The following is a 20,005-nucleotide window of genomic DNA, read 5'->3' on the forward strand; positions in this document are numbered from 1 at the left end:
AAGATACACAGTGATGGTGAACCTGTTGCATCATCAGGGATGAAGTACTTCCAGCACCTTAATCTGGCCTACCTGCTGAATCCAGCTGTAGATGCATTTTATTTGTTTTTTAAAAGTTAAATTGCAATGCTTTTTTTTGATGGAGTGTGCTTTTCTGTTTGCTGTAGCCTCCGTTGCTCCTGTTAGCTTGCATCCAGATGCCTCCTGTGCTACAGTCTGTGCCTGGTCCTGTCCTGTATCCTGGTTCCTTTGTGTCTCTGGTGGTCCCTCCCTGTGGTGTGTTCCACCGCCACCCCCCCCGCCCCATGTTTTGGTTATAAGGCGGTCACCCAGGCGATCCAGAATACGCTTACACAATTTTTTAAAAATGTAGCATCTAAATGAAAAAACAAAATAAAAATTTTGTATAACCCCTCCACCCCCACCCCCATGCCCACAGGTGCGCTTTGATGAAATAGCCACAAACTCGTCATGTTTCTTCTTAGGGGCCACCTGATACCCTGTTGAGTAAGACAGAGGAGAGCCATTTTAAGCTAAAATGGGGAGGGAGAACATCCTTTGAGTCAGAATGCAGAGGTTTAGGGGAATTCTTCTGGAATTCCTCAAACCTGCCCCTTCAGCTGGGCTCAGAGAGTGTGTGGGCCTCTGCCAAGAGATCTCTGCCATGGCAGCCTTGGTACTGAGAAGGGACCGGGTGTCTTCTGAGGGATGCCCGCAGGGGCCTTCGTGTGGTGCCACCAAAGTCCTCAGTGCCTTTTAAAGAAATAGTATTATTTATTGTCACTGGCTTTTCAGATAAAAATTTAACTATAGTTCTTAAGCTTGAAGTAATGAAAAAGGTATAGAAAAATAATTCAGAATATCAGTAGATTTTGTGTAATAAATTGAAAGTGTTCCTTTTGAGAATTTAACAATATATTGTTGCTGGGGCATATTTAATTACATTTTAAGATGTCATGTAAATTAAATTATTTTAGCATTCTTTAGGCTTGAAATCTTGAAGTTTGTTGTTTTTACTGTAGGAAAATATCAAAATTATTTTGTAATAGATTTTTCCTTTATCAGTCTACTAGTTCCTGATTTTTAAGAAGACCCTAAATACATATTCTTCTTATGACACTTTACAAAGGTTGTATGCTAGCCTCTTTGTTTTCTCCTTCTTTCTAATGTTATGTTGCTGTTCTTTGAGGTTTGACACATGCTTTGAGCAGTTGTTGAGCTGTGCAATTGCTAAGCAGAAAATATGTTTGTACTTCTGATGTATATTTTACCTCTGCCTTTTGTTGAAATTATCGGTTGTTACATCTTTGTGCTTCTGTAATGTGAACCATCACTGCTTAGCTTGGTTGTATCAGTTCACCGAAATGTTGATGAGTCAGTGGTTAAGTGAAAGACAGTTTCTAATAGTTTATGAAGAAATGATAGGGCAGGCTTTTTGGAAGTTAAAAGGGCCGTATAAATACCAGATAAGCTGAACAAATGCCAATTATGGCACATTTAAGTAGAAACTAATTTTGCTACATCTATTATTTTTAATAACGCAGCACTTACTTTTTGATGGGCACTGTTTCTGTCAGGCCCTGTAGTTAGCGTTTATTCACTTGGCAGAGCTCATGGAAACACTTTGACTTTGGCAATCTGTTCTTCATTATCAGGAACGACTCTTGAAGAGTGGCCTGGTAGTTTAATGGAGCGGGGGCCATTATGGAGACTGCTTGTAGAGATGTGTACAAACCTTCCTTTTGTTAGAAGGGTCGCTTTTCTCGGCTGTTTTGAAGACCATTGATCTTGTGATTTTTCTGTGTGTGAATGAAGAAGAGGTAGTTAAAATATTATTGATTAAGGTCAGTAGTAGTAGTTACGGTGTGTTTAGTATTTAGTATGTGTGAAGTGATGTTTTAGGTGCTTTACATGATTTAAGTCATGTAATCCTTCAGTGGTCTTATGAGATCGGTACTATCATTAGCCCTGTTTTACAGACAAGGAAACTGAGGCACAGAGAGGTTAATAATTTGTTTGTTTACATAGCTGTTAAGTTTACACATCTGACAAGTAGCAGAGCTGTGATTTCAACTATGGAGCCAGGTTTCGGAGTATGCACTTCTGACTAATTTGTTTTGCTCGCAATGGGAATGCTGTGCATAGTTTTCTATTGTTGCCATAACAAATTACCACAAATTTAGCATCTTAAATAACATAAATGTATTATCTTAGAGTTCTGTGTGTGGGTCAGAAGTCAAACATGGATCTCACTGGGTAAAAATCAAGGGGTTGGCAGGGCTGCATTCGTTTTTGGAGGCTCTAGGGGGAATCCTTTTATTTGACTTTTCCAACATTTAGCAGTCACCACATTCCTTGGCTTATGGCCCCTTCCTTCACCTTGAAAGCTGGCAAACACGGGTCATATCCTTCTCATGTTGCATCTCTCTGGCTGACTTTATACCTTCTTGTCCTCTTTTAAGGAGTCATGTGATTAGATTGGTTTCACGTGCATAATCCAGGCTGCTCCTCCCCACCTCAAGGTTCTTAATCACATCGGCAGAGTCGCCTTGACCCTGTAAGGCGACATATTCACAGGTTTGGGGATTTGGACATGATTATCTTTTGGGAGTCATCATGCTGCATAGTGTGTTTTCTGACATAAGTCAGCTTTAGGAGGCATTGTACAAAAAAAATGGACTTCCTTGAAATTAAGTAGTGAAGTCTTTTTAAGTCATTGCAGTTCTAGTCTTTAGAACCGTGTTGATTTGGATCACATCATTTTAGAGGATTATATAAATGGAAAAGATATAAATTACATAGAAAACTGCATAAAATGTTGCCAAGTCCATATAAAAGTATGGGACATAAATTTTGTCTTCATCTTAATAATGGACGGTAAGTCCTAAGAATCTGTTTATGAGTGCTCTGCAAGTCAGCCCAGAAAGTCGTAGCAATTTTCAGCAGGGAGTTCAACATAGGCTCTTAAAACTCCCCTCTTACCTCATGAACTAGTAGGATTGAGGGTGTGATCCATTAGAACTGGCATTTTTATAGGGACAGTTCCCACAGGGAATCATTGGGCAGAATTCCTCTCCCATAGGAGTGCCATAAATTAATGTTGGAGGTGATTCCTGAGAATTTTCAGGTTATTATTAAGTGAGAATTTTGATTGCTTGTGAATGAGTTATTTATCAGATGTCTTATATAGTAACTGACTCTTACGTGAGAAATTTTTGATCATAGTTTATATGTTATAGTTTACAAAATAAGTTAAATCATTAAAATGATGAGGTGGTTAGGGCAGGTACTATTATCATTGCCATTACTATTATTATACATATAATATTTATTATTTGTAAGTGTATTATCAAATATTTAAAATATCATAAGAGCTGTAGAGAATTGTATATGTGCATGCATCATCCAATTTAAGAAATAAAATATAACTACAAAATGCAAAGTCAAGCCACAGATTGACAGACACAAGCAGCTTGTTTACAGAAGAAATGATCAACATCTACTTAATTTTCCTACATATTCATGAGGAAAAGAAGTGGTATAATGAAAACCTGGACAAACAGTAGGCAGTTCACCAAAGAGACTCAAATAGTCCATGTACATGGAGAAAGACTGGCATTTATCTGACAGAGGTTAAATATACAGAATATATAAAGAACTCCTATAAATCCATAAGACCACCTAATAGAAAAATAGGCAAAAATGTGAGCGGGCAGTTTGCATAAAGGGGGAGCCATGCTAGTAAATATATGAAAAGTTGCTTATACGTGCTGGTTAATCAGGTATTATTTTTAAACGAATTTTATGAAGATGGAAACGGAATCCAGAAAGACTGAGTGATTGGTCCAAGTTCAGCCAAGATGGTCATTGCTGGAGCCTGGCCTCATGCATGCTATTCCCACTCTAAATAGGCAGGGGGTGCATTTTGCAAATCTTTTTCCTATTATTCTCATCAGTCACGGTATTTTGTAATGTACAGGGAAACTAGTGTCTAATTTAGATGTAGCTGTTCAACTGTAACTTAGATAGAAGGATGGTACAAGTGTGGCGTAAAGCCAGTAACCGTAGGCAAGTGTTGGTTTAAGCTGTTGGACTCCCAGTATGTCCCTTCATTTGGCAAACTGCCTTTGGAACGTTTTGACTGAGCAATTACTCCCAGGGTACACAGACATTTCATTTGTGGCTTCTTCGTTCTATTCCAGCTCCTGCTGGGATGGTTGTGAATATGACTACTGAAATTGGACTTCTTGTTTCTTTTCTTTTTTGTGGAGCATAGGTTAAGCAATAACACCTAAAGAGAGCACAAATCAAGTGATTTTTTTTCCCTCTGGCTGGTTTTTTTTTTTTTTTTTGGATATGTATTTTATTTTATAACATCTTGTTCTGAAACTTGATATTTATCTTAAGAATTTTTGGTCTGATATTTAAAAAATTCTCTTCCCTTAGGGTGGGAGCTATGTATCCTAAGATACATAGACATGAAATTGCTCTTCTTGGTACTTCCGTGTCTAAAATAGTTAAGATTTGATTCTCAGAAATAATGTGATGCCTTTTGGGTTACTTCTGTCCTTGGATCAGGGCCTCCCTTGGCATCTTAAACCAACTCTTTCTAAAGTGTCCTTGTATTTGCTCTTAGTGCTCTTAGTGAATATCTTTGTGGATTTCTCACCCATGCTAAAGCTGGACAATGAATAAGGAAGACCAAAGAAGAAATGATGCCTTTGAATTGTGGTGTTGGCGAAGAATATTGAATATACCATGGACTTGCAAAAAGAACGAACAAATCTGTCTTGGAAGTAGTACAACCAGAATGCTCCTTGGAAGTAAGGATGGCAAGACTACATCTCACATACTTTGGACGTGTTGTCAGAAGGGACCAGTCCCTGGAGAAGGACATCATGCTTGGTAGAGTAGAGAGGGTCAGTGAAAAAGAGGTAGACCCTCAACGAGATGGATTGACACAGTGGCTGCAACAATGGGCTCAAGCATAATGATGATTGTCGGCATGGCGCAGGACCGGGCAGTGTTTTGCTCTGTTGTCCATAAGGTCGCTATGACTCAGAACTGACTTGATGGCACCTAAAATAACAACATGATTGATCAAAGTGGAGTTGAGGAATATACACAAGCGAGGCAAAATAGAGTGGTAGAATTAATAGTTCACATATTTCTAAATGTAAAAATAAAGCAAGGCCAGAGTTTATTTAAAATAATCTTTAACTATTTTAAATTTTATGCATTATTACTTGTATTCCTTTTATTTTAAGAAATCCATTCCTGGATTTGATTTCATAAAGTGTGTTTTTTATACAATACATATTTTTAAATATGAAGTATTATATTATTCATATTTTATATTTTGAAGATCACTATAGCCATCACTGCATGTACTTCCCACCAGATTAATAAACCTTAATATTTGCTTCAGATTCTTTTTTTTTCAAGAAATGAAACATTACGGGTACAATGAAGGAGCCCTGATGGCGCAGTAGTTAAAGCACTCAGCTGCTAACCGAAAGGTCAGCGTTTTGAACCCACCAGCTGCTCCACAGGAGAAAGACGTAGCGGTCAGCGTCCATAAAAATCACAGCCTTGGAAACCCTGTGGGGCGGTTCTACCCTGTCCTGTAGAGTTGCCATGAGCACTGTGAGTTGAAATTGACTCAAAGGCAACAGATTTTTTTTTTTTTTTGTAATGAATGCATGAATCCTTCGATTCCTTTCCTCTCTACCCTAGACCAAAAAAAAAAAACCAAAACCAAAACCCGTTGCCATCGAGTTGATTCTGACTCATAGCGACCCTGTAGGACAGAGTAGAACTGCCTGATAAGGTTTCCAAGGAGCGGCTGGTGGATCTGAACTGCTGAGCTTTGTATAACAGCCAAACTCTTAACCACCGTACAACCAGAGCTCCTTTTAGTAGCCGTACATACGCAGGCCCAAAAGGTTGGGAAGCCCTACTCTTAAGGTACACGTGTGTAAATAGAAGTATTGTACATTTTAAACTTTACTTTCCAAATTGCTTTTTAAAGTGATTGTACCATCATAGACTCCTCCCAGCAATATATGATTTTTTTATTTCTCTGGTTCCTTGTCCTCAAGATTGGTCTTGTTAGACTTCAGTTTTTGTAAATTACTTTTTGCAAATCTGACAGGCTTTGTGTTTTTAGCTTACATTGCTCTGGTTTCTGGTGGCATGGAGTATCTTCCCATGTATAGAGACCATTTGTGTCTCTTCTGTGAATTGCCTGTTGTTTGTCCAGTTTTTTATTATGCATGTTTTTCTTCATTAATATATAGGGCACTTAAGTGGATACCAGTCATTGTGGATACCAATTTTTCTGTTAATTGGTTGCTTGCAAATATCTCTACCTATAGCTTGTCTTTTTACTTTTTTTTTTCTTGTTGTACAAATGTGTTCCATCTTATTTTATGTAGTTAAATTTATCAATATTTTCCTATATAATTTGTACTCCTTCTGTCTTAAGGAATCCTTTTCTACTATTGTTTCATAAAATGTATTTACTTGTCACCTTGTACAAGGAAAGGTCAGGGAAGCTCTGTAGACACATCCAAACTCCCTGAGGGACTGAATTGCTGGGTGGAGGGCTGTGGGGACCATGGTCTCGGGGAACATCTAGTTCAATTGGCATAACACAGTTTATAAAGACGGTGTTCTACATTCTACCGTAGTGAGTAGCGTCTGGGGTCTTAAAAGCCTGTGAGCAGCTGTTTAAGATACTCCACTGGTCTCATCCCTTCAGGAGCAAGGGAGAATGAAGAGAACAGGATACAAGGAAAAGATTAGTCCAAAGGACTAATGGACCACAGCTACCACGACCTCCATCAGTCTGAGTCCAGTACAGCTAGATGGTGCCTGGATACCACCACTGACTGCTCTGACTGGGATCACAACAGAGGGTCCTGGACAGAGCTGGAGAAGGATGTAGAACAAAATTCTAACGCACAAAAAAAGACCAGATTTACTGACCTGACAGAGACTCGAGAAACCCAGAGACTGTGGCTCCCAGACACCCTTTTAGCTCAGTGGTGAGGTCACTCCCAAGGTTCATCGTTCAGCCAAAGAGTGGACAGCCCCATAAAACAAAACAGGACTAACGAGGCACAGCAGTCCAGGGACAAGGACCAGAAGGCAGGAGGGTACAGGAAAGCTGGTGATAGGGAACCCAAGGTTGAGAAGAGACAGTGTTGACATGTCGTGGGGTTGTTAACCATTTTCATAGGGCAATGCGTTTACTAACTGTTTAATGAGAAACAATTTGTTGTGTAAACCTTCATCTAAAGTACAAAAAAAAAAAAAAAAAGAATTATCTACGTGAGATCAGATTGACAACAGCAACTCCAAAGGTTTGATGGGAAGCCTAGGGGGTAGTGAGTTGAAGATAATGGTGATGGAATAATTTGGAAAAGGATAGTGAGAATAGCAGCACCACTGGAAGAATGTAATCAGTGTCACTGAATTGTACATGTAGAAATTTTTGAAATGGTGTATCTTTGGCTATGTATATTTTCACATACACACACACAAAAAAAGGTCCTCCAAGGTCGAGAAGGGAGAGTGTTGACGTGTTGTGGGGTTGTTAACCAATGTCAAAACAATATGTGTGCTGACTGTTTAATGAGAAACTATTTTTTCTGTAAACCTTCACCTAAAGTACAATTAAAAAAAATTTGCTTTTGTTTTTTTGGTATTTTATAGGTTTGCTTTTAAAACTTAGGTCTCTTAAGCTATTTGGAATTTATGTTTTTATTGACTTACTTTCATAATTAGTGATTGAATTTTGTTTTCTGATGCATAATCAATTGTTCCAGCACTTATTGATAGTCCATCCTTTCCCCACTGACTTTTAAAAAATTATTTTATTTTGTTACCATTATGTCTTTATATGTAGTTTTATTGTGGTAAAGTATGTATAACAAAAATATTTGCCATTTTAACCATTTTTAAGTGTACAATTCAGTGGCATCAGTTATATTCACCATGTTGTGTGACCATCACCACTGCATATTTCCAAAATTTTTCGTCATCTCAAACAAAAACCCAGTACCCCTTAAGCAGTAACTCCTCACCCTTTTTCCTCCCCTTCTAGGTCCTGGTAACCACTAATAAACTTTGGTCTCTAAGCATTTGTCTATTCTTGATATTTCATATAAATGGCATCATACAATATTTGCCCTTTTATGACTGACGTATTTCACTTAACATGTTTTAAAGGTTCCTCCATGCCTTAGAATGTATTAGGACTTCATTTCTCTTTATGACTGAGTAATATTCCATTGTATATATGTACCACATCTTGTTTATCCATTCATCTGTTGATGGACACTTGAGTGGTTTCCATCTTTTGGCTGTTGTGCGTAGTGCTACGGTGAACAAGTATCCGAGTCTCAGCTTTTAGGACTTTTGGATATTTACCTAGGAGTACAATTGTTGGATCATATGGTAATTCTCTGTTTGGCTTTTTGAGGAACCACCAAGCTGTGTCCAAACTTTTTCCCACAGTGGCTGCACTATTTTACTTTCCCACCAGCAGTGCACAAGGGCTCTAATTTCTCCACATCCTCCTCAACACTATTTATTTTCTGTTTTTCTAGTGGTAGCCATCCCTGTTGGGTCTGAAGTGATACCCCATTGTGGTTTTGATTTGCATTTCCCTGTTGACTAATGACTTGGAGCATCTTTTCATATGCTTACTGGCCATTTGTATATTTTCTTTGTAAAAACGTTTATTCAAGTCCTTTGTCTACTTTTTTAAATTGGTTTCTTTATCTTTTTGTTGTTGAGTTGTTGGTGTTCTTTATATGTTCTGGATATTAAACCCTTATCAGATATATGGTTATCACATATTTTCTTCCATTTTGTAGGTTGTGTCTTTACTTTCTGGATAAAGTTCTTTGATGCACAAAAGTTTTTAGTTTTGATGAAGTCCAATTTATCTATTTTCTCACTTGTTACCTGTGCTTTGGTGTCATATCTAAGCATCCATTGTTTAAAAAAGCTTTACCCCTGTTTTCTTCTAAGAGTCTTATGGTTTTCTTTCTTGTATTTAGGTCATCGATCCATTATTAGTTTATTTTCATTTGTTGTTATGTGCCGTTAAGTCGATTCTGACTCAGAGCACCCCTATATGACAGAGCAGAACTGCCCCATACAGTTTCGCAGGGTGTAATTTTTATGGGATCCAGGTGGGTTTGAACTGCTGACCTTTTGGTTAGCAGCTGAGTGCTTAACCATTGCGCCACCAGGGCTCCTTAATTTTCATTTACTTTTACAATTTTTTAAATAGACTTTTTATTTGCAAAGTTGAAGAGACAGTACAGAGAGTCCCCACTGAGTTTTAATGCCACTTTCATCATACGTTTCCATATATGTGGGTTTTTATAGAGTCTTTTGCTCTACTGGGCAATTTTTATATCCCTGAACTAATACAATAGTGTCTTAATATCTGTAGCTTTATCGTTTATTTTGATATATGGTGAGGAAAATTATTCCCAACTTGCTTACCTTCAGAATTGTCTAGGCTATTCTTGGCCCTTTGCTCTTCTATATGCATCTTAAAATGAGGTGTCAGACTCCATTAATAATCTTACTGGGATTTTTATTGCAGTTTTAAGTTATAGAGTAATTAGAATTTGTATCATTTATTGAATCTTCCAGTCTATGAATTCGAAATTACTTCTTCATTTAGCTGTTTAGATTTATAAACCTCTTGCTAATCTTTTGTTAGGTGTATTCCTTAGTACTGTGTTACTTTTGTTACTGTTACTGTGAATGATTTTTTTTCTATTACACTTTCTGTTTGACCATACTTCTGAAAAGTCTAATTTTTTTCATGTTGATCTTTAGCTATTTTGCTGAATTATTTAAAAAGTTCTAATAGTTGTATATTTTCCTGGATTTTGTATGTAAACAATCAGTGTCTACAATTATGGACAGTTCTGTCTCTATTTCTTAAAAATTTTAAGGTTTTTTGACCTCCTACCCTTTCTTTCTTTCTGTGTGTTTATTTTTGCATGGCTGGAACCTGCAGTATAATGTTGAATGGTAGAGGCCATAATGGGTCTTCCCTTTAAAGGTAAAGTCTCTAAAATGTCACCATTAAGTATGATATTTACTCTTGAGTTTGACCAGTTGCCTAACTTACTGCTGGGTGGGAAGCTATAGATTGTATTTTTGTTCTTTTAGTTTTAAATTAACTTTACTTTTTGAGCACCTTCTGTGAACCAGACTCTGTATTTTTAAATTACCAACGATCTATTTTTCTTTCTTATTTCAAACACAGTACATGTTCCAATCAATGATTCTTGCCTGCAGCAATTATTACTTGTTGGCCAAATTGTGATTCTGTATTCCTGTCATTCTTTCTACTTTTAGTAATTGGAATTCTGTGAGGAGAGTTGTCCTTTCTGCATCTACTTATTTATTAATTATTTATATCAGTAAGAATTCATGGATATTTATTTTGCTCTGAGTTATAATCAATTACTATCATAATTTTGTTGTTCAATATCCCCCATATTTAGATCTTGTGAGTTTCTATAAGTTGACTCCTGTGTCCTTCCAACATGCCCCTATTATTGTTTGAATACTTAATTTCCATCACCACAAGCCATTCCAGGTTTGCCCTGTACTATCCCTGTCCCAGTCTTGGAATTTACTATTTCTCTAAGGAGCTCTGATTCCTCTTTGGAGAATAATATTCAGAGACTAAGATTTCGGTTCCAGTTGTATTCATTGCTAGTATTATGTCATTGCAGTAAGCCTTCTTGGCTGACAGACTAGGAAGTGTTTGTGTGTATATGCACGTATGTACACAAACACATACATACTTACAGGTATGTATCTATTTCTTTCTATCCATTTATATGTATATTTCAAATATGAGCTTATGCTCATACCTCTGATTCCAAATCAACCCAAAGTAGTTCTAGACTTCCTCCTTTCCTTATTTCTAGCTCTTTTCTCCAATAGTGAGAAACTTGGCTTTTATCATCCACAATATATTTATTTATTTGCACAATTCTTATATACACGTGAAGTAAATTCAGAATTGCTAACCCATGACCTGGTAAAAAACAAATTTACTAACTTAAGTACAGTATTTGCATACAGTTATTATCCTCCACGTGTCTGTCATTTTGTTGTATTGTGGTGGCTTGCATGTTGCTGTGATGTTGGAAGCTATGCCACTGGTATTTCAGACACCAGCAGGGTGACCCACAGTGGACAGGTTTCAGCAAAGCTTCCAGACTAAGACAGACTAGGAAGAAGAACCTGGCAGTCTATTTCTGAAGAAATTGGCCAGTGAAAACCTTACGAATAGCAGCAGAACATTGTCTGGTATAGTGCTGGATGATGAGCCCTTGCAGGTTGGCAGACACTCAAAATACGACTAGGGAAGAGCTGCCTCCTGAAGTAGAGTCGACCTTCATGGTGTTGATGGAGTCAAGCTTTCAGGACCTTCATTTGCTGATGTGTCACGACTCAAAATGAGAAGAAACAACTTTAAACATCCATTAATAATCGGAACGTGGAATGTATAAAGTATGAATTGAGGAAAATTGGAAATCATCAAAAATGAATTTGACCAAATAAACATCGATATCCTAGGCATTAGTGAGCTGAAATGGACTGGTATTGGCCATTTTGAATCAGACATTCATGTGGTCTCCTATGCTAGGAATGACAAGTTGAAGAGGAGTAGTGTCACATTCATAGTCAAAAACAACATTTCAAGGTCTATCCTGAAGTACAGTGCTGTCAGTGATAGGATAATATCCATAGGCCTGCAAGGAAGACCAGTTAATATGACTGTTATTCAAATTTATGCACATATTACTAATGCCAACGATGAAGAAATTGAAGATTTTTTCCAACTTCTGCAGTCTGAAATTGATCAAACATGCAAGCAAGATGCATTAATTATTACTGGTGATTGGAATGCAAAAATTGGAATCGGTTGTTGGAAAATATGGCCTTGGTGATACAAACAACGCCAGAGATCACATGATAGAATTTTGCAAGACCAATGATTTTTTCATTGCAAATACCATTTTCAACAACATAAATAGCAGTTGTACATGTGAACCTCACCAGATGGAATACACAGGAATCAAATTGACTGCATCCGTGGAAAGAGATAATGGAAAAGCTCAATATCATCAGTCAGGGGCCGACTGTGAAGTAGACCATCAGTTGCTCATATGCAAGTTCAAACTGAAGCTGAAGAAAGTTAGAACAAGTCCACGAGAGCCAAGGTATGACCTTGAGTATATCCCACCTGAATTTAGAGACCATCTCAAGAATAGATTGGATGCATTGAAAACTAATGACCGGCGACCAGATGAGTTGTAGGATGACATCAAGGATATCATACATGAAGAAAGCAAAAGGTCATTAAAAAGACAGGAAAGGAAAAAAAAAAAAAAAACACCAAAATGGACGTCAGAAGAAACTTATGAAACTTGCTCTTGAATGTAGAGTAGCTGAAGCCAATGGAAGAAATGATGAAGTGAGAGAGTTGAACAGAAGATTTCAAAGGGTGGATTGAGAGACAAAGTATTATAATGAACTGATGAACTGAAGGTAAAAATTCAAGGCTTGAGTTGCAATTTTGAAGGATTCTTTGGGCAAAACATTGAACGATGCAGGAAGCATCAAAAGAAGATGGAATACACAGTGTCAGTGTACTAAAAAGAATTGGTTGATGTTCAGCCATTTCAGGAGGTAACATATGATCAAGAAACGGTGGTATTAAAAGAAGTCCAAGCTGCACTGAAGCCACCGGGGAAAAACAAGGATCCAGGAATTGATGCGATACGAATTGAGATGTTTCAAAAAACAGATGCAGCGCTGGAAGTGCTCACTCAAGAAATTTGGAAGACAGATAACTGGCCAGTTGATATACAGCTGCAACCGCTTTTGAATGATCTTCAGCAAAATATTAACTTGCATGTGATATTAATGATGATTGTTCCATAGTTTCTGCATTTGGTTGTATCACCTTTCTTGGGAATAGGCACAAATACGGATCTCTTCCAGTCAGTTGGCCATGTAGTTGTCTTCCAGATTTGTTGGCATAGACGAGTGAGTGCCTCCAGTGCTACATCCATTTGTTGAAACATCTTAGTTGGTATTCCGTCAATTCCTGGATCCTTGTTTTTCACCAGTGCCTTCAGTGCAGCTTGGAACTCTTCCTTCAGTGCCATCCGTTCCTGATCATATGCTGCCTCCTGAAATGGTTGAACATTGACCAATTCTTTTTGGTACAGTGTCTTTGTGTATTCCTTCCATCTTCTTTTGATGCAGGGTTTTCATTATAATTTTTAAAAAATGGTCATATTTCATTTTGTATTTTTTTCATTCAGGTGTTTTTTTAATGGCAGAATTTTAGATTAAACATGAATGGGCCTATTTGTGTTTTTTTTTTTTTTTTCTTTTTTGCTTATTACTTTTTGGCTTTGATATATTATAACCAGAGAGTTTTATTTATAACATTTTTACTTTATGGAACTACTGATGTTTTCTTTGTGACTTAATATATGATCAGTTTTTGTGAATGCTTTGTAGGTGGTTGAGAAGATGGTGGGTTCACTATTATCAGGTGTAGAGTTTGATATATATCCAAAAGATCTACCTCATTTAATTGTGTTGTTTAGGTCTTCCATCTCCTTTCTTATTATTTGTGCTGTGGTAAAGTTTTCTCTTATTAGTGTGTTTTTCTCTCTGTCTCTCTGCATGTCCTGTATGTAGTTTTTGCTTCAAAACGGTAGTTAGTGTGTTATTTGGTATATTAGTCATCATAAGTGCTATAGCTTCATTGTGACTGTGGCTTTTGGTCGTAAAAATTGCCCTTCTTTGTCATGTTTAATGCTTTTGGCTGGCATGCCTTTGTTCATTCCTATATTTCAGTCTTTCTAAATCAGTTTGTTTTAGATACATCTCTTTTAGGTAGCATATAGTTGGGTCATACTTTGTGGGTTGAATTGAAAAGCCTTTCATTCAATGGATGAGTTAAATTCATTCATAATATATTGATATGACAGCTGTCTTTTGACTCAGCTCTCATAATACTTTAGTAACACGTGTATTACATTACATTTGCTTTGTTTCTTTCTCTACAAGATACATATTCTTTGTTCTTTAATTTGCACTTTTTTTGGGGTGTTTAGGAATGGTTTATTTTTTATGCTAGTGATTGTCTTTGTATGTCTTTTAAATATACCTTTGTATATCTTTTAAAAAGGAGCCCTGGTGGCACAGTGGTTAAAGCACTTGACTGTTAACTAAAAGGTCAGTGGTTCAAACCAATCAGCCGCTCTGTGAGAGAAAGATGTGGCGGTTGGCTTCTGTAAAGATTTACATCCTTGGAAATCCTACGGGGCAGTTCTACTCTGTTCTATAGGGTCACTATGACTTAACGACCGTGGGTTTTTTGTTTTTGTTTTAAATATTTCACCTTTTACTCCTGATTCATTAGTCTTTTGTTGATATCCTTTAATTCCCATCTATTGCCTATATAAAAATAAACTTATTCTACTTTCCTCCTCTCTCTGTTCTCCCATTTTTTAGTTGCATTGTTTTTACTTTTCCACAACATAATACTTTTATATAGCTGTCTTCCATCCTTATCCCTACCTTAACTATTTAAGATGGTCATCATCAGTCTTTTTGCGCAAATTTTACCAGTCATCTCTTGGTTGGATGAAGCTCTCAGCATATAATAGATTTCTCAAGAAGAGCTTGTAAGTGCAGAATTCCCTCAGTTGCAAACTACTTTTTCTATAGCCTTAGTACGTGAAGGACAGCTTGGGTGGGTATAAATCCTTGGTTTACACTTTCACTAATTGAGGTTTTTTTTTTTTTTTTTAAATACTGTTCCATTGTTGCCTTCTTTTTTATGTTGTTCTTTTAAATTCTGATGCCAGCCTAATTTTTTTTGCCCTTGTAAGTTATTGATCTTTTCCCCTATAAGGCCTTGAGGTTTTTTTTTAATCTTAGAAATTTAATACTTAACTAGGACATGTCTTAGAGTTGATCATCTTGGATTAATTTTTCCAGCTACCCAATGGACTCTTTCATGTTGTAGAGTCAAGATTTTTAAAAAATTTCTGGTTAGTTTTCTTAGTTTGTAACTTTAAGTGTTAGTTCCCTTCTATTATTTTTGTCTTTATTTTTCCAATAATATTTTTTTCTTTGCTTGTCTTCAATTTCTACTACTTTCTCTTTGATCTTTTTATTTCTTTATCTTCTTTTAACGATCTTTTTTAATTCCCTGAATTTCTGCAATACTCTATGTAAAATTTTCATTTGAGTCTATTCTCCCTTTGACATTTTATATTTATCCTTCATTTCTGAGATAGTTTTTTCCATATCCTTCCTGTATTTAATCAGTTCTCTTTTCACACTTTCCTGTTTTTTGTCCATGTCTGTTCTTAGTTTTTGAATTTCTGATTCAAGGTGGTTTTTTACATCCCCCAGTTTTTGTTTGAGTAGAGTTCTTAATTCAATTTGAAGTGTTGTCTTTCATTTTTCTTGTGCTTCATGGTTGTTTTGTTGTAGAGAATTTTCTTCTGTTGATTTGTATTTTATTTTCCAAATTTTTATAATTCCTCTGTTTGAATTTGTTCATCATGTTTATGTTCATTTTTATAGTATTGAGGTGTTTTACAGGATTTCTAGTTAATTGGCTCCCTCTTCTGTCAGTATAGCAAAGTCCAGATACTTTGGTGGATATTTTTGTTTTGGTGGGAGGAGGGGGGGGGATGGTATGTTCTCTGATTTTTGGCTCTCTTTATCTTGTAGAATCCCAAATTTTCCCTTTTTCCTTCAACACCCAATGGCCAAAGTGTTCCTCTGTCTTTCTTTTTGTATTATTTTCCCCCAGAAGCTATGTTTGAAAAACTCCTTCAAATCAAGTCTACTTTTAAGTATCTTGCCTATATTCCATGCTATGATCTTCTTGGATTTTTTTTTTTAGCATTTTGAAACTTAGGGTGGTGCTGATTTTAGATCAGCCTTAGGCTCATCACTCTACCCCTTCTTTCTTCATCACGGTTTCTCACAGTCTACCTTTGTTTGCCACAAAGCCTAGTGGCTAGCAGGGTTGGAGCAGGCACATGAATGATCACTTTCTGGGATTAGATTTTTTTCCTTATATTTATGTACACTAGTTTTGAATTTTGGGAAATTTCTGTTTTTGAGTTATGCTGAGGGCATGGGTTTTATGTTGGTTTTTTTTCTTCTTGTTCTGTATTAGTTTTGGAGGAAATATTGGGAGATGGGGACCTAGGCAGCCACCATTGTCTTAAGCAACCTGGAAGTGCCCAAAGCTAGAAGTTTTAAAAGTGTGTTTTTTTGACTATTTTTCTTCTTCTTCTTTTTTTTTTTTTTGGTGTGTATTGGTGTCACATTATCTCATTTAATATGCACAACTCATGACAGGTAGATTATATTATGTCCACTTTGCAGGTAAAGAAATTGAGGTTCAGTAATTTTAGATAATTTCTGGGAGATCACACAACTAGAAAATGGTAGAGATGATAATCAAATAGAAAATTGTATGACAGCAAAGTCTTGTTCTTTCCACTGCATCATGGTGTCTCTCTGGCAGTTGGACTTAGAAATACCTACATCAGCAATGGACGGCAGCCCAGTACATTTTAGTGAATATCAGTGTAAACCATCAATTTGTTTGTTCCTTGTCCCTTAAGTGATCCTTGCTCCCTCTTATATTTTTAGTAGCCTCTTCTCCACTTCCTGCTCCTTGGCCTTCAAAGTTAAATCTTCCTAGTTCTAAATGAGATAATGCATGTCAAGTGCTGCCCTATGGCAAAATGATTTCAACAGATGTTAAGTTGTTTTGTTTGTTTTTGTTCTAATAGAGCCATCAACTCTCTCTCTCCCCCACCCAAGTAAACATACCATGATTCTCCCATTGCCCACTTGAACTTGTAGAAGGAATAGTGCATACTCATCCTACTGCCGCAGCTCACTGCAGTGTGGGTTTCGTCTGCCTCTGAATTGATAGCACCGTTGTGCTGCAGACCAAGGCATAGCTTTACCAGGAGGCTCTGTAAGCTTCTAGCCTTGAGTAGTCCTTGTCAACACTGTTTTGCAGCCTCCTTTCAGGAGTGGGATATTTTATTGTCTGAAGTTTTCTTTAAAGTAATTTAATCTGTACTTTAGGGTTGCTTGGTTAACATTTTTGAAGTACCTTAATCAGGAATCCACACTCCAGGGGTAGTTAGTTAACATTTGAAAGAATCTAATCAGGATTCTTTACTCCAAAGGCAACCAGGCATCAGATACTGCTCTCTCAGCCTGCACCAGTGGTTGCACTGATTAGAATATACGATGCTAGAAGTAATTCTTCATTGGTGAAATGAATGGTATTTAAGATACATAGTTGACCAAGCCTCCATCCGGTCGAGGAAGGAGGCTAGGATTTGGTGAGGCCAGCAGCCTGACACCCTAGGTCCAGAGTTCACCGTGGGCCTGTGCTGGCAGCTGACTAGTGCAGCTGTCACACGCCAATCCTGCCTGCCTCTGCCCGCTTGGCCACCCAGTGCCCATGGGACCCACTCCCTGACTCCGCTGTTTGCATCTCTTGTCCACAGAGATGTTAATCTGAATTTTGAGCCAGACTACTTCTTTTTAATTTAATTTATATTTTATCTATAATTGTGTTTTGAGTGGATAGAATACCTCAAGAGTATGTATTTATAGTACCGTTTTGATCAGAAGCACAGGAGTTATTTTTAAGTGGTAACTTTCTGATTATTTTCTACTTGAGAATATTGTAAGTCTTCTGAGGCCAGGTTCCCATCTGTGAGGGCAGCACTGTAGGTGTGTAATTCTTTTGATACTTTGGTAGGTATGCTTGGTAAACTTTTAAAGGCTTCCTTTTATATTCTGTTGTATATTCTGTCCCTTAGTGGCAGACAGTTCTCATGTTATATAGGGATAATGTTCTTCACTACAATATGTAACAAGTTATATGTAGGTTGAAATCATATATGTGAATAAACTTTACATGGTTTATGTACCATGCATAGTGCAAGCAATGATATTAACCAGGAGATTCTATAGTAAACATGATAGTAATACTATACTATAATTACTATACTACAGTTGTTTTACTATACTGTACTATAATTGGGGCCCTGGTGGCATAGTGGTTAAGCATTTGGCTGCATACCAAAAGGTCAGCAGTTCGAATTTACCAGCTGCTGCTTGGAAACCCTGTGGGGCAGTTCTGTGCTGTCCAATAGGGTTGCTATGACTCGGAATCGACTCATCGGCAATGGGTTTGTTTTTTGTTTGTTTATACTATAATTACTAAGGTAATTATACCTTTATATGTATATTTATAAGCAATAAATTAAATAATGTAACTTATTTGATAAAAAGTTAAAGTGTATTACCAGCACTTTATCTTGTGCAGTTCGGTAATGGACGTATATAGCTATGGCAGGTGTTACTGATCTTGATCTGCCAATTATACTGAGAAAGAAAGGCAGCCACGGACTGGTCTGGATTACTTTCTGTACTCACTGGAAGCCAGAAAAGTAGTTTTTAAAAAATAAAATATTTAGCTACAAAGATGAATTATTCACCTTGCTTATGTTACATTTTTAAATGGGCCGTCTGTAATATAGGTATATATATAAGTAGATATAGGCCGTGTAATAGATATAGATTTAAACTCTAGTTAATAGAGTCATAGAATTGCAGAGCTTAACAGAGACCTTAGATATTATCTAGTTAACCCTTTCATGAGTCCGAGACAGTCTTAGTTAAACTCTTCCTTCCATAGTATTACATATTTAGCCCCACCCACAGAAAACCCATTGCCGTCGAGTCGATTATGACTCATAGTGACCCTATACGTGATTTATATTCATTAGGAATATATATCTATGTATCCGTATCTACAGATTATGTGCATAATAAAAGTAACACTTGGGGCCAGTAGGTTTTTAGTAGAAATAATTGATTAAAGGACATGAAAGTCTTTTAATACTTAGCAGTATTCCATCAATCAGTGACAGTGACAGTTCTCCAAACTAGGTTCAAGAAAGCATCACTTGGCAAGATCTTCAGAGCAGAAAAATCAGACGTAAGAGAATTGGGAAAGGTAGTATTTCTAATTTCTAAATGCTCTAAAACCTGCACATTGAATACATTTTGTTGTAATAAAAATACTAGGGAATAGTTTAGGGTTTAGTAGTAGTTTGCAAATATGTACATTTTAATGATGGTATAAGGCCTTCCTGAATTTCATCTAAATTAATTCTGTGTAAGGTTTTTTTCATAAAGCTCCAGTAATTCTATCTGACTTCAGAGCGTTTTTGTGATTATTAGAATAGTCTTTATGGTTGATTATATTATCCTTTTAAATTGCCTTTTAATTTTCAGCTGATGTAAGTGAAATAGATAATATAAATTAATTAATATTGGATCTGCTAGGTGTTTATGCTCTGGGAAATTTCAGGAGACAAACAGAAAGATAAGGTTCAAAACAAATATTCCATGTGGGTTTGTGGCATTTATTATACTTGCTTATTTGCTGTTTTTTTTAATGGGCTCCCTGTCATATTTGTGTGCATATAAATAGCTATATGCCATGTAATCTAGGAACTTATAGATTTAAACTGCATCACCTCATCACTAAATGACCCTTGTGGCAGAGAGCTGTGATATTCAGGTGGCCTTTTGCACGTGTCCTGTTTGTGCCTCGTACGTGCTCTTGTGTGGAGAGCATTTTGTCCCAGTGAAATTGCTGTTACTTTCTTTCCTGCCTGAAGCTCTGCTTACAGTTTTGCTTCATTTTTTTCTCCCTATAACGTGCTGAATTTAGATGGCTTCTTGGCTGCTAAGTGTTTTCCTCCCCTTGCTATCGGGGTGGATTTGGCTGGATGGAGTAGTTCTATGGCCTAAGGTTTCTAACTTCTTCATGTGAAGAACAGAGCCAGTAATTGAA

The 20,005-nt window shown here is 36.8% G+C and overlaps 1 protein-coding gene across 5 annotated transcripts in view; it reads left to right on the forward strand.

Annotated features, from left to right (window-relative positions):
- Window positions 1-20,005, forward strand: part of EXOC4 (exocyst complex component 4) — an 830,578-nt gene that overhangs the window by 67,415 nt on the left and 743,158 nt on the right. The window lies entirely within an intron of this gene.

The sequence above is a fragment of the Trichechus manatus genome, unplaced genomic scaffold (genome assembly GCF_000243295.1).
Source record: "Trichechus manatus latirostris isolate Lorelei unplaced genomic scaffold, TriManLat1.0 scaffold00097, whole genome shotgun sequence".
In the NCBI taxonomy this organism is placed as follows: Eukaryota; Metazoa; Chordata; class Mammalia; order Sirenia; family Trichechidae; genus Trichechus; species Trichechus manatus.